General features: G+C 38.0%; 1 long non-coding RNA gene across 1 annotated transcript; it reads right to left on the bottom strand.

The window, feature by feature from the left end:
• Window positions 1-11534: 11534 nt before the first annotated feature.
• On the bottom strand, window positions 11535-15924 carry LOC139975401 (uncharacterized). Its single transcript, XR_011795738.1, has 3 exons — window positions 15406-15924; window positions 13767-13891; window positions 11535-12276 (listed from the first exon to the last, which is right to left on the bottom strand). It is a non-coding gene; the product is annotated as an uncharacterized lncRNA (long non-coding RNA).
• Window positions 15925-22536: the final 6612 nt, after the last annotated feature.

Genomic DNA, 22536 nt, shown 5'->3' with positions numbered 1-22536 from the left:
TATTATTTAAAATTTGGGAAGGGGAAAAAAAAAATGTAGTTACTCTATATCGCGTTAAGTGGAACCCCGTTGTCGGAATTCAGTTTCTTTTAGCTAACGAGAGAAATACTGGCCAAAAAAAATCTCAAAATTCCGAGTAAAACAATATCTCTTACAATAGGTGCATTGGAAAATTGAAAGCAGTTTTGTGTATGGATAGTATGAAGATACTGAATAACGAAAGTGAATGTATAGCGGTGAATGGCGCGATCATATAATATACAGTGAATGCATTATTATACGTATAATCTTTGTAGTGAAAATAGCTGTTTATCCGTCAGTAACCCATATTTATCACTTCATCAAATGATTTTATTAGTCTGTATGTAGACAACATTCTTCATATGTTAAGAAAAGAAATATATATATAATAATTTTTTCTTTATAAAATCAAAATAATATAAAACAAATTCCTCGGATATAGAGGAGATTTGAAAAAACACAAAGTGAAACATACCTTCCCGGATTTTTTCTAATATTGAAAACGTGATTTTTTTCAATGAACCTTCCCCCTCCCCAACCCCCCACCAACTTTGTGAAGTATTCATTTGTCCTCAGGTAGGGCCTATATTATTAAAATGAGACATTATTAATCCCAAATTTATCCCCGGGCCTCTAGTAATTGATCCCGCCGCGTGCGTCGGCTTAATCTCTCTAATTGATCCTCTTATGTCACACCGGCCTAGGCTATGATATGTACTATTCATCGTCTTTATCGATAAAACAATGGATTTGCAGTTTATTTCCTTTTGAATAAAAAACAATGGTGAATCACGTGATTAGTTTGGTAATTGTTTTTCACTCTTGTGGTATTGTCAAAGATGATAAAGGGGTGGGGGGTGGGGGAGGTTGGGGTGGAAGATCGGAGACAGGGAGGCTGAAGAAAACTCTCGACAGGGTTCAAGTTTTTTTGACTAGAAACATTGGTACGTCGGCTACCGTACTGACCGACCGGACAATACCATCTGTGCGAAAACTTTCCCAAATTGGTGTCTCCATATTTTCACGTTCCTCAGATATGATATTCTTAGACAATAAAAAAAAACATTCTGCAATTTTTGTTTTCTTTTTTGGTTTTTAGCAATCATTTACAGATCTTGGCCATGGTATTGGAAATGTACTAAATAAGCTGCATTCACCAAATCAGCTGATGATGAGAGACGAACCCCCTACCCCCCCCCCCCCCCCCAATGTTTGTATGAAATATTTCGGGGGAAGGAAAGAACAACATTATTCGACTTACAGTCTAAATCTAAATCTGCATAGTGAACGAAAATTAGTTTCAAAAAAGGTGCGACAGATAAAGACGGTTCAAATATTAAAGAGATCACACTGCCTACCCCGCCCCCCCCCCCCCGTTTCTGACCCTTTAACCTCTTCCCTTCACGCCACCCCTCCACTCGCACCCCCTTTCGGTATATGATGTTTAAACATCCCCTTCTCTATACTCAACTAAAAGCTTTGTTATAACATGGAGCTATAAACAGAACAAATAACCTAATTAGAACAGAGTGTTGTGTAGTCCTTAACTTTTATTTCCTAATCTGTTCGGGGTCACTGAACGGCCGTTCATATAGGCTTGTCTATTCTCTATAGTTCAATGACTGAAATAACTGCATAAATGAAAAGAACTAACAGTTACATTAACTTTCACTTTCATACTCTCAAACGCCGTCATCAAATAGAAGATTTTTAGCGAGTTTCGCAGGTAAGGGTAAAACCCCTAAACATGATAGATTTTTTAAATATTTTTTTTCCCCTGAACCTTGCCAACTTTAGTCTGTTTCATCGTCAACATTTACAGGAAGTTTTACCCAAGTGTATAGCTTTTGAGTTTTAAACGCACGTTAAGAAAACAAAGTATCAAACTAATATGACAACACTGATGAAGACTTTGTTTCAGATCACTGAAAACGGCGACCAAACGCAAAATACTGCTTTAAAGGATAACTCAATGGAGTATATTTGTTTCTATAACCTTCGTTATCTTTAAATGAAAAGCAAAGGGAAAAAAAATTGAGGGAGGTTTCAGGATAGCCACCTTTGAAACAGCCTTACTTAAATCTTTGAAATGCTCCTTTAAGGCTAAATTTGTATGTAGACGTCATCTTCTCATTGTCGGCGTAATTATCAATACTAACTTGCAAGCTAATGGTAAATTTTAATTACTCAACCAAAACATCTTTGTTTTCAACTTTTATATCAACACCAACAGCATCAGTTTGTCCATGACAAACTTGTATTGCATCGTTAAGATTCATTTGAAGCTATTATAGAAGTCTTTTGTTTAAAACCTACTTAGTTTGCGTTAATTGCATATGAGGAACTGAACTAATTATCTGTTCGTCAGGCTAAGTAGTTCAGCTACTTTAATTGATGAGTCTCAGCTGTTTAGAAATACAACCTAGGCTGATAGCTTTAACTGGTACAATTTTTGTCAACCTGTCAATGTTATAATGCACACAGACACATACATTAATTACACTAGTATTAATTACACAAGTGCCGAAACGCACTTCGGAAGTTTGGTTTCTTCAATTATCGACTTTTACTTCAGTAATATTTGAAATGAAACTTGATCAGCTAGCTATATGCATGCATGCTTGCTTGTATTATGTTAGGTCATTTTCAAATCAAAATTGTATGAAAAAGATCCACCAACATCAACTGCAAAATGCTGCTTTAACGGTAACCATTTTAATCGTTAATCCTTATCACGTAATTAACCTTTTCCGCTATCGTTCGGTCGTTCTCTACTTCTTTTAATATATATATATATATATATATATATATATATATATATATATATATATATATATATATATATATATATATATATATATATATATATATATATATATATATATATATATATATATATATATTATGCATTTTTGTCTTTAGTAGGCGAAGATTGACGAGCCTTCTCAGCTTTTTCTCGTCTCGTATTGTCTAAGTAGGCACCAAGTCTTGACAGCCTCCTTGGATCGTGATGAGAAGCAGCTTGTCAATTTTTCTGTTCGCTCGTGACTGTCAGCTCTTGATAATGTCAGCTCAGAGGTCACAATATTGCTGTTAACTATATAGCCGTTCCTTTTGACAGATAGAAACCAGAGATCGTCCGTGAATACAAGTTTTACTCCCTTTCATTTTCTTGTTCCTTTCACATACACGCAGACTTGTCACAATTATTCTCGTGTGTGTTCATAAGCCAGCGTTTTTTAACGGAGTTAATTTGGCAGCCAGTTCTGACAACAATTTTCCAACGCTAATACAAATTCTGTATTATCCTATCATAGTGTGCTTCAAAGCAAGGGGAAGGAGGGGTGGGGTGGGGTGTGATGTGGAGGAGGAATGGGAATGGGAAAGGCGCTGCTGTACTTGTATCACGTGAATTCAAACTTTAAATCCTTTAATTACATTTTGTTTCTTTTAAAAAAGGAAAAAAATAATGACACCCATACATTTATAAATGCGTTCGTGTTTTGACACCGACATCGCCGATTAAGCGGTATGATTTACCATGACAAATGTTCGTTACAAAGAAGAGACAACGATTTTATTAAAGACTTCTTGGAAAATGCAGTTTGAGATGGTGTTTTTTTTTTATTCAGATACGTGCCTGTTTGGCTTCCCAAGAAGTCGAACCTCTGTACAAACAACTATATTACCCACTCCAGCACTCTATACCTTGGAAACAATTCTAAACGATAAACGGTACTATATATATATCATACAGTAATCACGGTGTAACTAGTTACAAAGCTACAATGGCATGATGGTTGTCTCTTAAACATAACACCCCCTTATCATATCAGGGAGTTGTAAACAGCGCCTTGCTTCACTATAATATTCCGATGACTGCGGTTTAAGCTATACATGATTGACGTACGTCGATCAATGCGTCATTCTCCACTTGTTGTATACCTGTGCGTCATCTAAAGAAATATATGGTTTTTGACAAGCTTAACTGAGCTCACCTGGCCTGCTAATGTTTTATTCTGTACCTGCGGGTGACATCGGGGAGTAAAGGGGTCACAAGGTACCGTAAACCATGGTGTATATACGGATTGAAAAGAACTTTGGGTATTTCTTTCCATAGCATTTTTTTTTCTCTTTCTTTTCTTCTTTTATGCTGATCTTGGCAGTCCTTTTTCCGAGTGATCGATTTTGAGTCACTGATTTTCGTCAAACCACTGAATGGAATCCCGCCTATACTGTTTTTTAATGCAGATGTGTCAGGAAAGGATATATATCTAACAAAAAGCTTCTTTCCTTCTTTTTGGCAAAGAGGCAATGTTTACGAGTGTATCAGCCGCGTCGCGACTTTCAAGATCATGTGCCGAATCTATTTCCCTTTCCAAGGAGCGCGTGATTACATTCACTTGATGTAACTCCGCCTTGGTTACTGACTTAGTAGGGTTTTGATCAATCTGTTGATGTAGATCTCATTAGGTTTGCCCAGCCCAAATGTATAGTTCAAATAGAGGACTAAACGGTCTCAATTTTAAAATTTCCCGGTGTAGCTTTTAACTGTGTTTTACTATGCTACTATGAAAAGTTTCCAGACGACATATTGTTGAGGATTGAATCAAGTTCTGCAACAGGCTTTTGAACCTTTTGCTTGTTTGAAAAATCTAAGAGCGTGTCTTAGTTTTGAGTACTAAATCGTAGGCTTGAAAACTTGACTGACTAAACTCAAAACGCTCGGCTGTGAAGCGTATACCATTTATCTCTTGCATGCCGCATTGTAAAATGATGTTTCAATCGTATACACTTATGATGATACACACACACAGGCTAAACGCATGAGTAAAGATACAGTGAACTTCATTTGCAATTCCAAATATAAACCAGGAAAATTCACGGAAACCGAGTGAATCTAGTGGAATCGCTTTGGTTATAGCCACAACTTCCCGCCGAGATTTTCTTCTTAAATATATCAAAACATTGTGTATTGTATTTATTACTGTATAGCCACATGTTATTATTTGCAAAACTGAACAGAAATATTGGCTTCCGATGGAGTTTAGAGAAGGTGCGGGCGAGCAATGGTGCCACGTTCTAGAACCGGACGGAGGCAGTCAAGCTCGTAAAACAAGGGTTTCAAATTTGAGGCTCACATTCGAAGCAAAATAGGCTTACATTATTTGAAGTTTAGATATAGGCCTTCCTGCACTTATTCAGTACAAACAAACACCGAATAACTAGAACAGAACGCAACTATATAAACAGACTGCCGCTCTCTCATTGGTCAGAATTAATTGCCCATTATAGCACCCGCATAGAACATAAGGGTCGGAGAGAAGATCGAGGGCAGAACCGACATGGCATGGGGTATAGGGCCAGGGAATAGAATGAGGGGCAGAACAGACATGGAATGGGGTATAGGACCGGGGAAGTATAGAGTGAGCGGCGGCGGGGCATGGTTGTCGTTGTGGTATGCGTCTTATCCAAGGTGGCTACAATTATTACATTTGTAATCTTACCCAACCCCCGCCCCCCCCCCCCTCTTTAAAAATCATCTTCAATAACAGTGTGACCCAACGTTAACATTAACGAAGGACCCATGCATGCACACAGATTAGTAAATATCACAAAACCAATATAGCGCCACCTCCATATAGGCAAGTCTGTGCACAATAATAACACAATAATAACAAACACATCTATATATAGCAAGATGATATCGTATTTTAAGTTCAAAACAGGAACTATAGTCTTTACGTATTCAAGACATTTCAGGTGACCTAATTACTTGTTCCATTCATCAGCTATTAACAACAAAGTCTGGTAATTAATTAAAGGTAGGCTAATACTATATATGCTTTGCTATGCTACATTGGTGCTTATTGTTGAGCAGATACTATCCTACATTATTTCCAAAAAACAACCGAGAGCTGTCTATAATGTTAAATGTTTTTTACCTTCTTTGGGGGAAATTAATAACCATAATCCGGCAATGTGCAGTACTGCGAGAGGCCATCTGTCGCTAATGTGTGACGTCACCATCTGACATCCTAGAAAAACCACATTTACATTTGAGTATAACATTATCCAGGATGTTTGTTTACATAAAGTACTAATTAATTAGCCTGTCAATGATCTGTCTAAAGATCATGTTAGAACGAAAAGATCTTGTTAGAACGAATGAGAATGGCGTTTGATATTTCTGGCTGAAACAATAAAAATAGAAAACTCAGATGGTATTTCATTCGGCATGCTAGCCTGAATTATAAGGTCAAATTAAAATGTCAATAACCGCAAATTAAAATGATTGCGTTCGCAGTTTAAATTGCTCTCGCTATCAAATGATATATATACGGAGCAAATAAACATAGTATCTTCGTTCGTTCGTTCGTTCGTTCGTTCGTTCGTTGTATATTGATGTCTGAAACAGCACCAATTTTACGTTGCTGAAATGGAAAACGATCAGGCTGAGAACCCGAGTCAACCAGAGAATGGGCCGTACCCGGCAAGCCAAATACCCATTCGATAGGCCTGGTTTTCGCCCGATAAACCATATTTATCGAACGATAAACCTACATGCAGGTTCATTGAACGATAAACCAAGTTTTTATTTAATAAGCCTGCTTTATCAATTCGATAAACCTGGTTGTCGAATTGATAAGCCATGTTTTTTTTTGATAAAACCTATAGTTTGTCAATTCGATAAACCAGTTTTATTGTTCGATGAACCTGGTTTATTAAACTATTGGGCATTTGGCTTGGCATATATATAGCCGTATATAGGGGTGGTTCTAAAACCCAAGGAAACGAGGAAACGGAAAGTTTGAGTCATATTTAATTGTTCTGTCGTGATTCATTATTAATGTCGTTGATCCGTGGGAAAAGTCAGTGATTGTTTTCACAAAGGCGCTCCTGCAATTTGCACCTGCACCCATTTACTCTAAATCTTGAGATAAAAAATGATACAACGCAAAAAAAATAAATAAATAAATAAAGGCAGTGCCGTAATATTTCCCACGCATAGAATAAATCCATGTCGCTGTTATACTTGCCAAATGGATACTGTATCAAACTAATTGTGTATTTGCCCCACCCGCCCCCGTGTTTTGGTTTACTCAGCTGTGAAAATTCGCACAACCTGATTATTGAGCAAACACCAACTTGCCTTGAACCAAATTGACCATGAATTATGATATTATATATATATATATATATATATATATATATATATATATATATATATATACTATAGTTAAAAGCCTCCGCTCCGTTTGTAAAATATCTTGTACTGTTTCTCTGATCCTAGATTGATCATGGAGATAATAAAGGATCACTGTAATCTGAGTTTCATGACTCTGAATGGATATAAATAGATCCAAACTGCGGAATCAGAATTTGAGGGTAATAGGGGTGTGGGTAGGGTGGGGGAGGAGGTATCAAAGTTGAGACTATAATGATTGAATATGCGAAACCGGAACTTTTGGAGGGAAGGGGCAGGAAGTTGGACGAGAAAGGGGCAGGGTGGGGAGAGAGGAGGGGGTTGGGGAAGGGGGGTATCCGAGTTGAGACAATATAATTGAATATACGAAACTGGAACTTTGGAAGGGGAGGGTCAGGGTGTTTGACGAGGAAGGGGAAGGGCGGGGAGAGGCAGGGCCAGTGGATTGTAAAGAATTCAGGAGGGACAGGTATTCGAGTAGAAAATTACAGCATGGTATGAAATTCCGAATCAAATCTCTGTATTTTGATTAGGAAATTTTGCCTGGTTGGAGGGTTATGGGAGGGGGTTGGAGGAGGTATGAATTCGAACTTCGAATAAACTCCGAGTGCGAAAATGGTCTCCGAATCAAACGTAGCCCTTTTGCTTTGCCCTACTTTATACAATGTCATTATCATTACTACATCCAAATTATTTCGGGGATTTTGAATTGCAACTTTAACACGTAACTGGGGAATTACCTAAAAACCCAACGCTTCTACAAACTCTATAAAAGACATCTACAAAAAGAATTCTTGTCCAGGTTCCATTGTTAAGCCACCTGTAATATTCCATGGAAACTAACCGATTTACGCCGGGAAGTCCCTAACGATCCCTTCTGTGGCTGATATTTGCCATGATTGCTCTACGTGAGTTCGTTACACTTTCAGCACACACGCTAATAGTAATAATACACATAAGTCATAAAACCAAATCCCATACACAGGTACATATAGCTACTCCGTTACTACGCATGCGCGTGTTATAGTTATATAGCCAAGCGAAATAAACGGTAGCACATATACCACTTGTCGCGTGCCTAGCTTCTCTTGTTTTTGCGTTCAGCAATGGTTGTATAAGCCTACATCATAACCGTACATGTGTCCAATGTTATCAGTGATCCAAAATGTGTTTAGTCATATTTTCTCCTGTATCTACACAGATTTGGAAATTCTCAATATTATATATATAACACCGAAAGTTTCACATAGTGTCACGCACAGCATCTCATTACATATGCTGAAATTAGCCGGGGCTGGCTATGTTAATACTGGAGTGCAATGGTAATTATGTATCCGCGCCCAGACCACCGTCAGCTCTTGCCCAGACTACCCAAGATTCATTCGAAAGAACAAGTTTTTTTAGTCGAAAACTTTGAAGTCGGGCAGGCATTGTATACACTATAGTTTGTTTACAAACGATGAATCATCACAGAGTTTGATAACGGAAGGGCTATTTTGGGGACATTACGTCATATAAGGCAACAGTTATATATATACCACCCGCGCGGTGCCAAAGGTCATAAAAACAGAAAAAAAAATATATATAGACAAATACAGTAAGCAAACAATAATTTTAATTTTAATTTTTCGCTTTTAATTTTATTTTTTTATCTTCAAGCTTATATTCTATAATACATTACAGAGAACTATATATTGCACATGTACACAGGACAGTATAACTGTACTATCAACCAATTTTATCATTAACAATACACCGGTTTTTCTTCTCTTTCTGTCTTTCATAAGTTTTATCAAAATAACTTTACCAGCACATACATGAACATGCCCATCTTTAACTCTGGTAGGCATCTTTACCCAAAGAAAACATATTACTTGGCAGTGTTTATCAACCTTTTGAAAACTAAAAATGTGAATTAGCCGTATTCATTTTTCCCCTCAGTAACACATTTTTTAACGTAAACTAAGTTACAGGTAGGTAGGTAATGAAGAGGAATTTGTTATGTCACAATTTAGTTTAAACTGAAAGTAAAATTCAATAACCATGTACCAGGGTTAAAGTGGGGGCTATGGGGGGGGGGGGGGGTGGGGGCTATGGGGGTGGGGAGGATGAGGGCGTGAAGGGGAGGAGGGATCCAGGGGGTTCTTAAAGCTGTATGTATATATATCTATAGCTAAAACATCAAAACGAAATTAAAAGTTCCCTTTAAGAGACATTATGCCATAGATACGTCAAAATGTAAACACTATGTGTCAACAGGAGAAACAGGTATGAACACGTCATCGTGACGTCACAACTTGGTTGCACAATTCAATATTGCGTAGTTACATACATAAACCAGTCCCGCGAGATTCGGGATATGCCAAAGAATATCAGGGTAATAAACGCAATAAAGAAGAGCCACATGGGTTTGCCAAAAGAGGGGCAGAGGATGAAGCGAGTGGGTGAGAGGGTGTTCCTCTGTGACAATAAAGTTGGCTAGTCTATTAAGAGACGTAGACGAGGTTCAACCCCCCACCCCCCCCCCCCACTCGCATCGATCAAATAAATCCCAAAAAATAAACTGATTGCTTTAGCTCTTCAAGCCCATCTCGTTAACTTAAATATAAACACCTGTAGAGATTGCTTTAAATATTAATGAAGTAACTAACAGTGTTATATGGAACACTACTGAATTCAAAACTGTATATAATACTGGTAATGTGATATACATAAAATTAACATCTTCACTATCTTACAATTTAACTGTCTCCAGTTTCTTTTAGTATGAAGTACTCCACTATTCTGGTCTTAAGCTTATCGAAAACAATGACAACCTGCCAATAATGATTAGAAACAGTTATCAATTCTTCTTCCCCGAATACGTCCGTAAAAAAAACAAAACAGGTAGGTTAAAGTGCACGGAACATAATACAGTATTAACCATGCAGAGATCACCCGAAGTCTTTCCGCCCGGAACATAATACAGTATTAACCATGCAGAGATCACCCGACGTCTTTCCGCCCCATTCACAAAACAAAATATTTGTCTCGCAGACAATAATCGATTCAATGCACGTAATAAATAAATTCCATTACAACTCCCTGAATAGACGGGAAACCAGTTTCCTTCCACGTGGCTTGTCATAGGGCTATCACACACCACCCCACTCTACTACCGGCTGGGAATAACAGCCAGCCTATCCTACTATTTCGCGGAATTACTCTTCCCGCCTAGATTTGGTTTTGTGGTTAGTTTATTCTTTACAATCTCGATCGATATACTACTTGTTTTCGTCAAAGGTACCCATGATGAACATGTGGTTTATAGTCTATGGCACAGGAGGTGTGGCCTCAATGAACAGACTATATACACAGTTCATTCAAAGAAAAAATTTCAACCCAGTTGGAATTTTAGCGGCAAACTTTAAAACGTGTGTAATCTGAATTATGTGGAAAGGTTAGGTTAAAGAATTATCGGAAAATACTTTTCCCTATCTTTCTTTTTCATATCTACATAACAAAAATATAAGTAACTTTGAGATACCACAATCTCTCTCTATTCTCTTTACACCAAAAATACAAGTTTTAATACAAAGTAGCGAAAAACAGCAGAAGGGGGGTTCACAGTTTTTCGCTTGAGATCATTGATATGTTTTTAAGTACAACAGTGTGGCTTGGAAACGAGTTTAAAAAAATTGATGTGTCTAAGAAAACAAGCTGAATTCCAGGGTAGGCCATACCATACACTATGTTTTTTTCTTACCCAGCTGTACATAATTCATAGATCATATATATACATATATATATATGACAGAACAAATCGGAGACTTTCTTTAATTTTGTGATATTTCTTTCTGTCTAAATATCTGATAACAATAATGAAAGCACAACGATATTTTTTCTCCTTTTTTTTAATGTTGAAGCCAATGTTCCCAATATTATTTATAGATATTCTTCAACAGCCATCAACCGAATTTCAGTTAACCATTGACACATGTTCCCTATGATATTCCTCATAATTCAAGAGAGCCACAGAAATGGAATGTGAGAAAAATATTGTAATTCATAAATATCTATGACTTTTCTTTGACGAAAAAACAATGACAATAGGTTGTACAACAATTACATAACACAGAGCTGACGTCATTGTATCTGCTACCCTGATGTCTTCACATTTCAGGTTTACATGATATTGCTGCAGATTTGTGACATCAAAGTTTTGGGTGAATTTAATTTAAGCATAGAATGAATGCCCCTGCTAGTTACAATTTTTACATCATGAGGCTACCTTCGTTTTTCGTCACATATTTAAGTGTGTGTTGCAATTCTTGTACAAGAAGACAAAAATCTGAGAAAATTTTACGCTAGGAAATCTTATTTTTCAATCGCATCAAAGCTGTATGAAACTAAACAGTTATTTATCCCATTCCAAAATAAATCAACACTTTGGTTAATTAATTAATTCTTTCCTTTCTGCTTTTTTCTTTATTTTTCTGCTTAAAGTCAAGCAGTAAACAACGTTCTTCTCTGTTGTAACTTCCGCTAGTACAGACAAATATTAGTCTTCATATCCCGTGTGGAGATATTCACCAGCTGTTGCTATTCACTCTACTTCCGCACAGCTTTTTTTTTCTACGCGGAAATCTCCAGTAGCTCATTCCATATGCGATTGTGTGTGTACAACACTATGTTGTAAACCTTACACGCAACTTGCCTTTGATTTGAACAATGGCACTTGTAAGCTTCCGTCTCTTGTTTACAACTAGATCTCGCGTTGAACCAAAGTAGACATTGCCCAGGGCATACGGCGTTAGTGTTGATCACGTGACCACTTTTGGCGGCAAATCATTGGCGCGTATCCAAAGCGAAGCTTCAGCGTGCTCAGTACGACCAGGGGCCAGATGTGACGCTGGTAATAACAATGGAGTGGAGATTGACTGACGGGTGCGACGGAGAGCTTCCTTCCAAGCAGTTTTGGAGTGTAACCATCTCTCTCATTTGCCATCAATATATGGCCAGCGTCCTACGGCGACTAGGTCAAATGGGGGTGCTCAAGAAGGGGGTACCTGTTGAAATAAATACAGAAGTATTAAATAATCTTACATGTTTAGTTTTGTTCATTGTTAGGATAAAAAAAAACAAAAAAAACAGACACAATGTATATAAACCAACAAGTATATTGGTTCACAATTTTCACAAAAGTTTTTTCGACTTATCGTTATTTTTTATTAACGTCCTTGTCTTCTTCTTTAATTATCGAATAAGGGAAATGAAACATTAATGAACCTCTGGACTGACCCACAAACAAATTGTCTAGCGTGCCTGGATGGAAATTATAAAAATAACACAACTGGAAAAAGATTTCATCAATCGCGTACTTTTTGCATACTTGATCAGAAAGATTTATAAACGACGTATGTGTAACAGAAAAAAACTTTTTTTCATTTTGTCGAAGTTTTAGTAATAAAATGAGTCGGTATTTTTATAGTTCATTACACACAAATGCTATAGTGGAAACAATGATTACAGTTAGCATTAAACGTACAAATCGCAGTGCTAATTTGCAAGAAATTTCTTAGAAATCATACCATACCATGAAATCATTGTTCAAATAACAAACCCTCAATAATAGAATTGAAATTCTTCAAATACTTAAAAGTTTATCAACATTCACAACCAAGTATAGGGGGAAAATCAAAAATGGAGCAGGAAGTTAAAAGCTTGTGATCAATTAAGAAGTATTAATTAAAAAGCAGGGAGGGAGGGCTCCTAACAGCATGTACTTTGACATGAGGTATTACAACAACAGCACCTATCTCCTGTACTTTGATATGAGGTATTACAACAGCAGATATTCCCTGTATTTTGACATGATGTATTACGACAGCACATATTACCTGTACTTTGACATGAGGCATTACATGTTTGACTTTCTAATTTATAACCATGTGAAGGTTGTTTTTGCTAATACATAGCTGACTTTGTCAATGACAATTTAAGACCAAAAAAAAAGGCGTTGAAATCATATTTGAACAATGACGCGTGATACCACACAAGTGGCATGGAATAAAAAAATAATAATGGGACATGCCTTGTGAAAATTGATAAACAAACCTACTATTTGAAGTTATTAACCATACATACTCCCTTGAAGAAGAGAGGGTGAGAAGGGGGGGGGGGGGTTGACTTAATGAATCCAGAAACAAAATGAAAAGAAACTGATGGATCTCGTTACGTTATTGCTAGTTTACGTCAGGCGTGTCGTTTCGGTGGCATCACGTATCACTATATGTCCCGGACACTATTGTGTCTTTCCGATTTAAAAGTAGAATTGTGGAATGACACTTCCCACATATCATAGCCATGAAGGAAAATATAAAGGAAAACAAAACCCGGTTTTTGTGGTAAATTTGACTTAATAGAATGAAATACACATTTTCTCTGTTCCTTTCTTTACTCTTACTATTGACTATTTTCTGTAACCTATACCCTTTACCACCCCCTCCCCCACCCCCACCACTTTGAACTTTAGAAAAACAGATTTCTGTCAACTTACCTTACATGAAGTTCTAAGGATTCTTCAAGCTTCCTCCTTTGTTCTTCTAGCTCTTTTGGACATCCTACAGCTATATCTTGGAGTTTTAGGTGACGGAATAACCCTTTTCTGTGCTTTGAAGAAGTCTATAAACAAGAAAAATATAGTATGCGTAAAAAAAACATCACATATGTCTACCACGCACACATTTAATACACATGTAACAGATATAACAAACTTGATCGACTGTCGCCTTCGACATTTTGTAAAATCGCTTTTATCTTTCAGCTCAAAAGTTTCCATTACCACCTACTCTACAGAAATCTCCCAGCACCTTTCTGATTGTTCTGTACTGAGAATGAACTGGTTGAGGGTAAACCTAAGTTCAATAATTAATCACGAACTATTCCAAGAAACCTGAACTGAGTGTGACCTCAATTCAACAAATAAAACCCAAAGCCTAACTAAAGAACTCTATCATGATAGTACAAAACAAAGGGTAGAAGGGGGAAAAACACATATTGAGACCTTCATTTGGTAAAGTTTCATGCCTTACCGAACATTTTGTTCGCAAGACTAGTTTAAAAGTTCTCTCCGTTCAACGGATAACATACAATTTATCTATATTGAGGATTGTTACTGTGGATTCATGGGGGGGGGGGGGGGGGCGGGGTGGTTGGGTACGAGTAATACCATTCACCAGTTGAACACGCACTTGCTGAATTTAAATTGACTAATTTAGCACACACACAAAAAAAAAACAACAACTTCGACAAGAGTTCACTTACACAATAGAACTTAGAAGGGACGATTTCCTATCGATCAAAGCCAAATCATGTCCTAACATGTTGCAGCTTGAAGCCGAGTGCAATGCACGAAGCGACTCGGCCACTTGTCTCAACACGTTTTCTCGAAAATTCAACAACAACAGGGCGCTGCATGCATTGTCATTCTAGATTTAGCTATCCATGCAAAATACAGGTTTCGATTTTACATTTAAATAAAAGAAGAAATAAATAACAAAACAGAACCATATTTACTACGGAAAAAACAGGTCTGTTCATGCTTTTAAGGAAACGCCCATTTCCTTTCCTTTTGGAAATTTTCCAACGATACACATAGGCTCTAGGAGGCCTATAACTAAGTAATACGAAAAGAGCAAATTGTGTGACCCTCGGCAATCACTTGTTTACAAGTGGCGGAGCGCCGGCGATTTTTTTAAACTGGAGGGCGTTTCCCTACAATTGAACAAAACACGGGGGAGAGATTGCAACGTCTGTTCAAACTGGCACATAACAACTTCAAGCGGTTGTTTAAAACTGAGGTGAACTTATGAAGCGACGTTTTATAAACGTTGTGAGATGTTTCAAATATTTCAAAATGTTAAATGGTCAATCAACTAAATAAATCCAAGCGTGTATTTTTGGCGACTAACGATGGACCAGACTGCTGGTACTTCCTTCGCCGAGCCTTGTTTGCCTGGCTTCGCCTAGCACTGGCACTAGTAGCAGCATCCCTTATTTATCAGTAAAACTGATATCACAAGGGGAGGGGTTCCGAGTAAGAATAAACGTAATTCCAACTGTTTAAGTTTAAACTTATTATTCGGTTAACGTTTCTAATGTATGCATAGGCTAGAACTTAGAAGATAAACGCTTACCTTGTAATGTAGTTTGAGTCTTTGGCTGTTGTACTGTTTGCGAACATGCATTAGCACTTTCTGCACAATTAGATATTCCTTTGCCGTCGTTTGTGTCCTCGGATACCTTACACTTTTTACTCGAATGTACGACAGTCTTGTACGGATGAGGGGGGTTTTCAAAAGGCATTATGTCTGTATATTTATCCTCTAATTTGTCACTAAACACGGCACCTGCAGTAACGCATTTACAGTTCTCGTCTCTTTCGTCATCATCAACAAAAAGTCTCCTTTTGGCTCGCACAGACACAATATCCCTTTTGGAACGACGAGCTTTGGCCATATCGTCAGGAAGATTGTTAAAGGTATAATCAAGTAAACGCGTTCGAAGAATTTCCATGTCTAATACAGTAATAGCAGGTCGAAGATAGTAAGATTTTTTATTCCAACACTATTGAAGTGTACTTTACTCGAACACTGTTTGCGCACTAAATGTTGTCGTCGCTCAATACAACTGGCATATACGTAAGCCTTTACTGTACAACGTATGGGTTCACCTGCGTTACGTTAGTAATAGAATTAGAAGCTTATATGATTGTAAACGAGGCAAACATAGTACAATTTGATTGGTTGAGCAAGAAAATGGGCGGAGCATAGTATTTGATATTGCGTAAACAACAGTTGTTTGTCAGTCTCGAGTGACCTTCCAAGGTCCGTTGATTCATCGATATTTACTATACTATATACTACAAGCCAGCTGATATGTGATTGACAAGCCGTACTACTAGTACTACATATTAAACCCATTTCGTAGTAGAGTAGTTGAGATTTTAGCAACCAAAGCGAGCTAACAGACTATTAACTCACGGTTCGTTCAGTGTTTGGTCAAGAAAGCGGATGGCAGTGTAGCTGGATGCAATCACATCTGAAGAAGCGATAAGAATGTATTCAGCATTAAAGTTCCTTTGTTGTTAATGCCTTTTCAGAAACAGTGTATCAGTACAGGTTTAGAGTACCAACAGATTTGGCCGTTTCATGCATATTAAAAACAGTCGTTTGCATACAGGTTATTCGAGCGCTGTTAGGTATATATTCAATAAAAATAAAAATAAATCTAAAATCACTATCAATTCTTTGTTCTTATAAACAAAATTAAATCGTTTAAGCTGGTACTACGGTAAGAAATCAATGCTAGCAAAACAGACGGAAAAATACAAGATCACCGCCGTTTTTGGAAAATAAAAGCATAAACAGGCTTTCGCCCAAGCTGACTCATATACCTCCTAAGAACAATTGTTTAATGAGAATAAAGTTCACATATGTCAGTCAACTGTTTAAATTGTAGACATGAAAGAAACAATGATTAAAATTACAATTGGGTAAAAATAATTTAGATTATGTCAATGACTTTATTACGAATGCGGCCCCATTACGGTTAATAACCTAATACAGTAGGCGGCCGCACACTGTATGTCGTCATCGTATCAATTAGCAAGCAATTAAGTTTAACCACTAATTAGCTGTTTGATTATAGTAGCAAACTATAGAGAATAAAACACAGGACGTTCTCATGATGAAATCTGCAAGAAACTTACTCTGCTATATAGCCAAGCCTAGTTTGATTTTGAAGAATAATTACTATCCTATCACGTTGAGTGTATTCTCGGAGAGAACCTTAACATGTACTAATGAAAGTTATGTACAGGCCAAGTGACAAAAGTTGATCAAGTTGGCAGATAGTAAGTTCCATCAAGGTATGCAAGTTGTTCCGTCACTCGGATCTATGTTTCGTCGCCGAAAGCAAAGGTTTTTAGGGACAATTAGGGATAATTGTCCCTAAACCGGGCCCGCCCGCCCGCCCCCCCCCCCCATCCCTCTTCGATTCTTTATAAATTCTTAGAACATGGACATATGATGATTTTATTCCGCTGGACGGAAGCACTGACCTGATATACCCTTACCCATTTCCCGGGTCCCCTTATTGTCATTGACCATGGGTTCCCGGGGATGAATAACCCCCATTCCGCCCCGTGAAACCCTCTCGATTGGCAAATCTTTATTTCATAATGCTCGCCCTGGTTTCGACCTTAATGAAGACTTAGAACAATGTATATTTATATACTTTATATTGGCTATATATTCAGGTCTATATCACACCACAACTGTAAGAAGTATACAGGTGTCATGTATGTTACATATGCAGTTTATAACACATTGTAAACTCACTGCAGTATCCTATAGATATACACATATAACCAAGGTTTTAATCTGTATTTATTTCGATCATGTACACACAAAATGGGCGTTTGTTACCAACAAATCATTTGTACATCGATTTTTCATCGGTGCTATATACAAAAAGTGCAAGTTACCCCTTGGTCGAATTATAGACCGCCCATAGTAGACTCGATCGTGGGTAATATAAACAGCAATTATATCGGCCATCGAGTAAATATTTCCTGAATTCGTGTGACAAGTTGACTTGTTGTTCAATTGTGTTTTAACTAGGATATTTTGATTGTGAGATATATACAAATTCGCCTATAGATAATAGATAGATCTGTATCAGGTTTTAAAAGTCGTTTTTAGGAGTGCCATTTTGGCCACTAAAAACTGTCCCCTTTTCCTGTACCATGTTTTTTCTTCCTTTTTCTTGATGAAGATCCATGTTAACACTGAAACCTGTATGCTAGTAATACAATATGAACAATGAGTATACGTTACAATGAATAACCATCAATATGACTCATTAATGTAATATTTAGACTTGATTACCTCGGTCTTTAGCTTTGGGTGTCAAGAAACACTATACACAAATCTCCAAATGGAATGGATAAAAAACGTAGCTGATGTTGGGGAAAGTAGCTAGGCTTTCTGAGTCATGATTAGACCCGATGAGAGAGAGGAGGAGGCGAAGCGGGGGGGGGGGGGGTCGCGAGAGAGGGGAATACAGTTCCGGGGCCTCGATCAATTTGAGGCCCCGGTAAAACATGGAAGGGCCATCAAATATGTGATATATGACGAGCGCAAAGAAAGTGGCCAGGTGCCACGTTATTGTCCTCGGTACCCGATCTGGCCCTCGACCCCTCTGCATGTTGATGGCTGGGTTTCTTCCCGTTTAGTGTTTTTATATCTAGCCCACATGGTTTCCTATACCTTTATGCATCCAATCAGATTGGCAGACTAAGGGTATATGCATTGGAAAGCTCTCTCAAGCATTGGCCTTTTAATATCTGTTTAATAACAAAGTCGGCTATTCAGCCCACGCCTAACTGCAATGTTTATTCTACCTTTTTTTAATATGAATAATAATATGTACTGTTTACATAAAACATGATCACATGACATCACTCTGGAATTCACAGCATTCCTCAATAGTTATGTGAACATTACATGGTAAACGACATTCTGTGATTTAGAATTTATGACAATAAAACTATTCATTAAATACACGTGTTTAAATTTGTGCATGTTTTTCATAGGTCATTGTAAAAAAAAACAACGCAAATTACCATAACGTCCACCACACCGCACCCTACACGACAGTTCAACCCCCCCCCCCCACACCCACCTCCTCCCGGCCCTTCTTCTTACTCAAGATGAAAGAGAACTCTTTTAAGGCTGTACGTCGCTGTTATTTTTCAGTATAACACCCGATATTTTCCAAGCGGCTTGAAAATACTCGACAACGCTTGCCCAACTGCTTTTATCTCGGTAATAATTACGTGAATGCTTCTATACTTTATTGCTTATTCCGTCAGTCCTAATTCAAATTTAGTTTCAAGTGATCAAATAAATTATATTCAATCATACTTCCCTAAGCAGTATTCAGAAAGCTTAATTATGCAATTAATTAAAAGCAGAATAGGGATATGAACAGTGTTCCTAATTCACCGATTACCTACTAATCATATAGTATATATACCCGAGAGGAAATCGCATCATGGGACGAAACTTTAAAGGGTTGGGCTGGTATATGTCAAGAAGCGTTCAAGCCGGCAATTTATCAGGATGTGCAGAGTCAACGTTTAATATCATGATAGGCAATGTTAAGTATGCATGCTATCAGTTTATTGGATGGGGCATAGTCCCTCCCTCCCTCCCTCCCTCCCTCCCTCCCTCCCTCCCTCCCTCCCTCCCTCCCTCCCTCCCAAAATTTCCAAAATTTCCAAAATATCCAAAATATCACGAGTACGAGTATACAATAACATGAGTGCAATCGCATGAATCCAAAAACATGAATACATTAACATGAGTACAATGACAAGTAGATTTTTTTTACATACGAGCGAATATACAACCACAAGGCTCCAAGCGCAGTAAGATAGTTTCAATTTCACTCTGGTGTTCAATCTAGATTCCAAAATTTCACGAGTATGAGTACGAATGCAAGAGTTCAGGTCCCTATATAGATGGTGAAATTTATTATAAGTCTGCCATAGCAACATCTAACTGAAACCAGCAAAAATCATACAAAAGTTGGACTATGGTCAGATCTGTTGCGCAGATCGTTGAAATGAAACGAAAACAGGCAATAAGACTCTTGGATTCTGATTTTTGACTCGTCCATACTATTTGGCATTTTGTTTTTCCGTTATCGTTCTATCAGCTACTTGTTATTAACTGTTTTACTTCCCTATAATTGCATGTACTCCCACGCAAATCTTACAATTGCAGTCAAATTTGTAAGCTCATGTAATTTCCTTGTATCGATTCGTTGTCTAAGACGACTGTCCGACGTATACAAATCGTTTTACAAGTATATATATCACCGCCAAGACCGCTGTACTTCACCTTTAGAACTCTCGCAAGGGGGAAAACAAAATTCAGAGGCTCTTCAAAAACCCCATAGATAACTTTACCAGGTAAACCTTAATCTAGGGTAGCTTATTTACAAATGTTTAATAAAAAAAAAAACCGCCACGCGAACGAGCAAATAACCTTATTGCGCTCACCTCATGCTTGACCCTTCTTTTCGTATTTGTGAGAGCATGTGTCAATGATATGTGAATGTTTTTTTCTTTCATGCTCATAATGTGGAAAATGGGAGTTTAGAAGTAGTGGGACGACCTCCATTATAAACTATACTGCAAGTTAATCTTTGGGTTGGAAAAGGTAGGTTAATGGTGATGTACCGGTATCATGTGCTAACAGGGCTACATTAGGGGTATATGTAACTGACATTACGCTGAACTACACGGTATTATATCCGAATATTGGTACGCTGACCTGGCACTGTAGGTTGATAGTACTTCTCAACAACTCATTCACAAATGGAGAGAAACTTAAAGTCTAGACGAATGTCCAAATTAAAGGAATACAATTAATTGTAATAATTTGAAGAACAAAAGAATTAAAAGTGGGTGAGAACTGAGCCGTGGTGGAACGAGACTCATCTCAACTAACTGAACAAATAAAATAAAAGTGGAAACCTATATTTTGTTTCTCAGTGCGTGTGTATGCAGTGGTCAGTAGCCCCGCTTTTTACAGCACACAATGATATGATAGGAGGAGGGGGAGGGGTGGGTAGATGGTCAGGAAGCTATACATCCCGGCAGGAGAGGAGTGGGTCAGTTAGGTGACACGGGGATATACGGGATAAAGAATATTATGTTATCATTTTCATATACTTTTCAGTCTGGTTGGAAGTCAAATAATGGTCACACCACCAACTTTGAGAAGGAACATTTCACTCTCATCTTCAACTTTCATGCATGTTCCCTCACTTTAGGCAGTTTCGTTGCCTGACAACCATTTTTACATTTTGGAGGATGAAAGCTCGACTAACTAATTATTATAAAACACTTACAGCCATCATGAGGTGAATGCAAGGGACGGGTGGGGGAGAGAGGGGTGGGGGCAGGTGGGGGTTTCACACAGAATCAGAAGCTTTCCTCTCGACCCCGGGTATCGCGTCGAAGTGTCTCAGGGTGCATAGATAAGCTGAGGAAACCTTTTGAAATGTTGACGGTAACTTTGTCTGTACAAGGAAATCCAAGTGACTGAACACAGGGTAAAATAAAAAAAGGTTATCGTCAAAATAAGTCAACCAAGACGATCGATTCCCTTAGTTGCGAAACTACAATCGTTGTGCGAACATGCATGGCCTGTTTACCCTGTTTACCCTGTGACCTTGACTGCGACCTTGACAATGGATTACCATTTATTAAGCGCAGTGAACATGCATGCGTAGGAGTAAGGTGCACGGGGCACGGTCAGAAGGGGGGGGGGGGGAAGCAAAGCCCTCACTTTGAAAAATTAAGCCGTTAAAAAATGTCGACATAAAAATGTCGACATTTTGGCCAAGGAAAGTGGTAGAAATTTAAGATCTAACATTGTTTTGACCTACAAAAGCTCAAAATTTAAGTCACTGCAGTATATTCTACAAAAGTGACAAAACTGAAATTCTTCTAGGGACGATCCCAAAACCCTGCCAGCTTTCTGCCCCTCACTTTTTGAGAGCTTCCATACGCTATTACGCTATTACTGTATTATTGTACCATGAACAGAGCATATCAAATACAGAAATAGTAAAATGACACTGAGATGGTGTGGTGTATCGGTTAAGGTGCCCGTCCCATCATTCACCTCTCGGTTTCCGGTTCAAGACGGCACGAGTAACCAGATTCTCTTGGCCTATTCAAAATTGTTGCCAGTGTGCCTGTAGAGTTATTTGAGCAGTCTTCAGTGGATTCGATAATTGGGAGTTGGATATATAGATGAAAAAAAAAAATTCGTTGGCCATAATTATAGCTGCCCTGTACGGTGGTGATGAATGGGGCGGGTACGTCGTCCTTTCTCAGTATTTAAGAACATGACCAGATGAGGAAGATGTACTTGTGTCCAGCGGCGGTCACGGGGAGCAAGAATTAATGGATGAGGCAATTACACGCCTGCCTCGTTAGTATTCTTTGAACGCCCCCAGTCACCGAAAGTAAAAGGATTGAAATAAGCCGGCCTTAATCCACGATGATCTCATGGATAGGGTTTCAAATAAGTTTGTTTTTGGCTTCTTAATCCTTTGCGATTCAATAAATTATACACATGATATAATACCCCCTCCCCCTCCCCTCCACTCCTTTCCCTTCCCAAAAAAATATTTGTGATGTAGGCTATATATAATGATATGATTGTCATGTATTTCCCTGTACA

Source organism: Apostichopus japonicus, chromosome 1 (assembly GCF_037975245.1).
Source record: "Apostichopus japonicus isolate 1M-3 chromosome 1, ASM3797524v1, whole genome shotgun sequence".
NCBI classification, from domain to species: Eukaryota; Metazoa; Echinodermata; class Holothuroidea; order Aspidochirotida; family Stichopodidae; genus Apostichopus; species Apostichopus japonicus.
The sequence above is the reverse complement of the archived record's forward strand: the minus strand, read 5'-3'. Positions and strand labels throughout refer to the sequence as shown.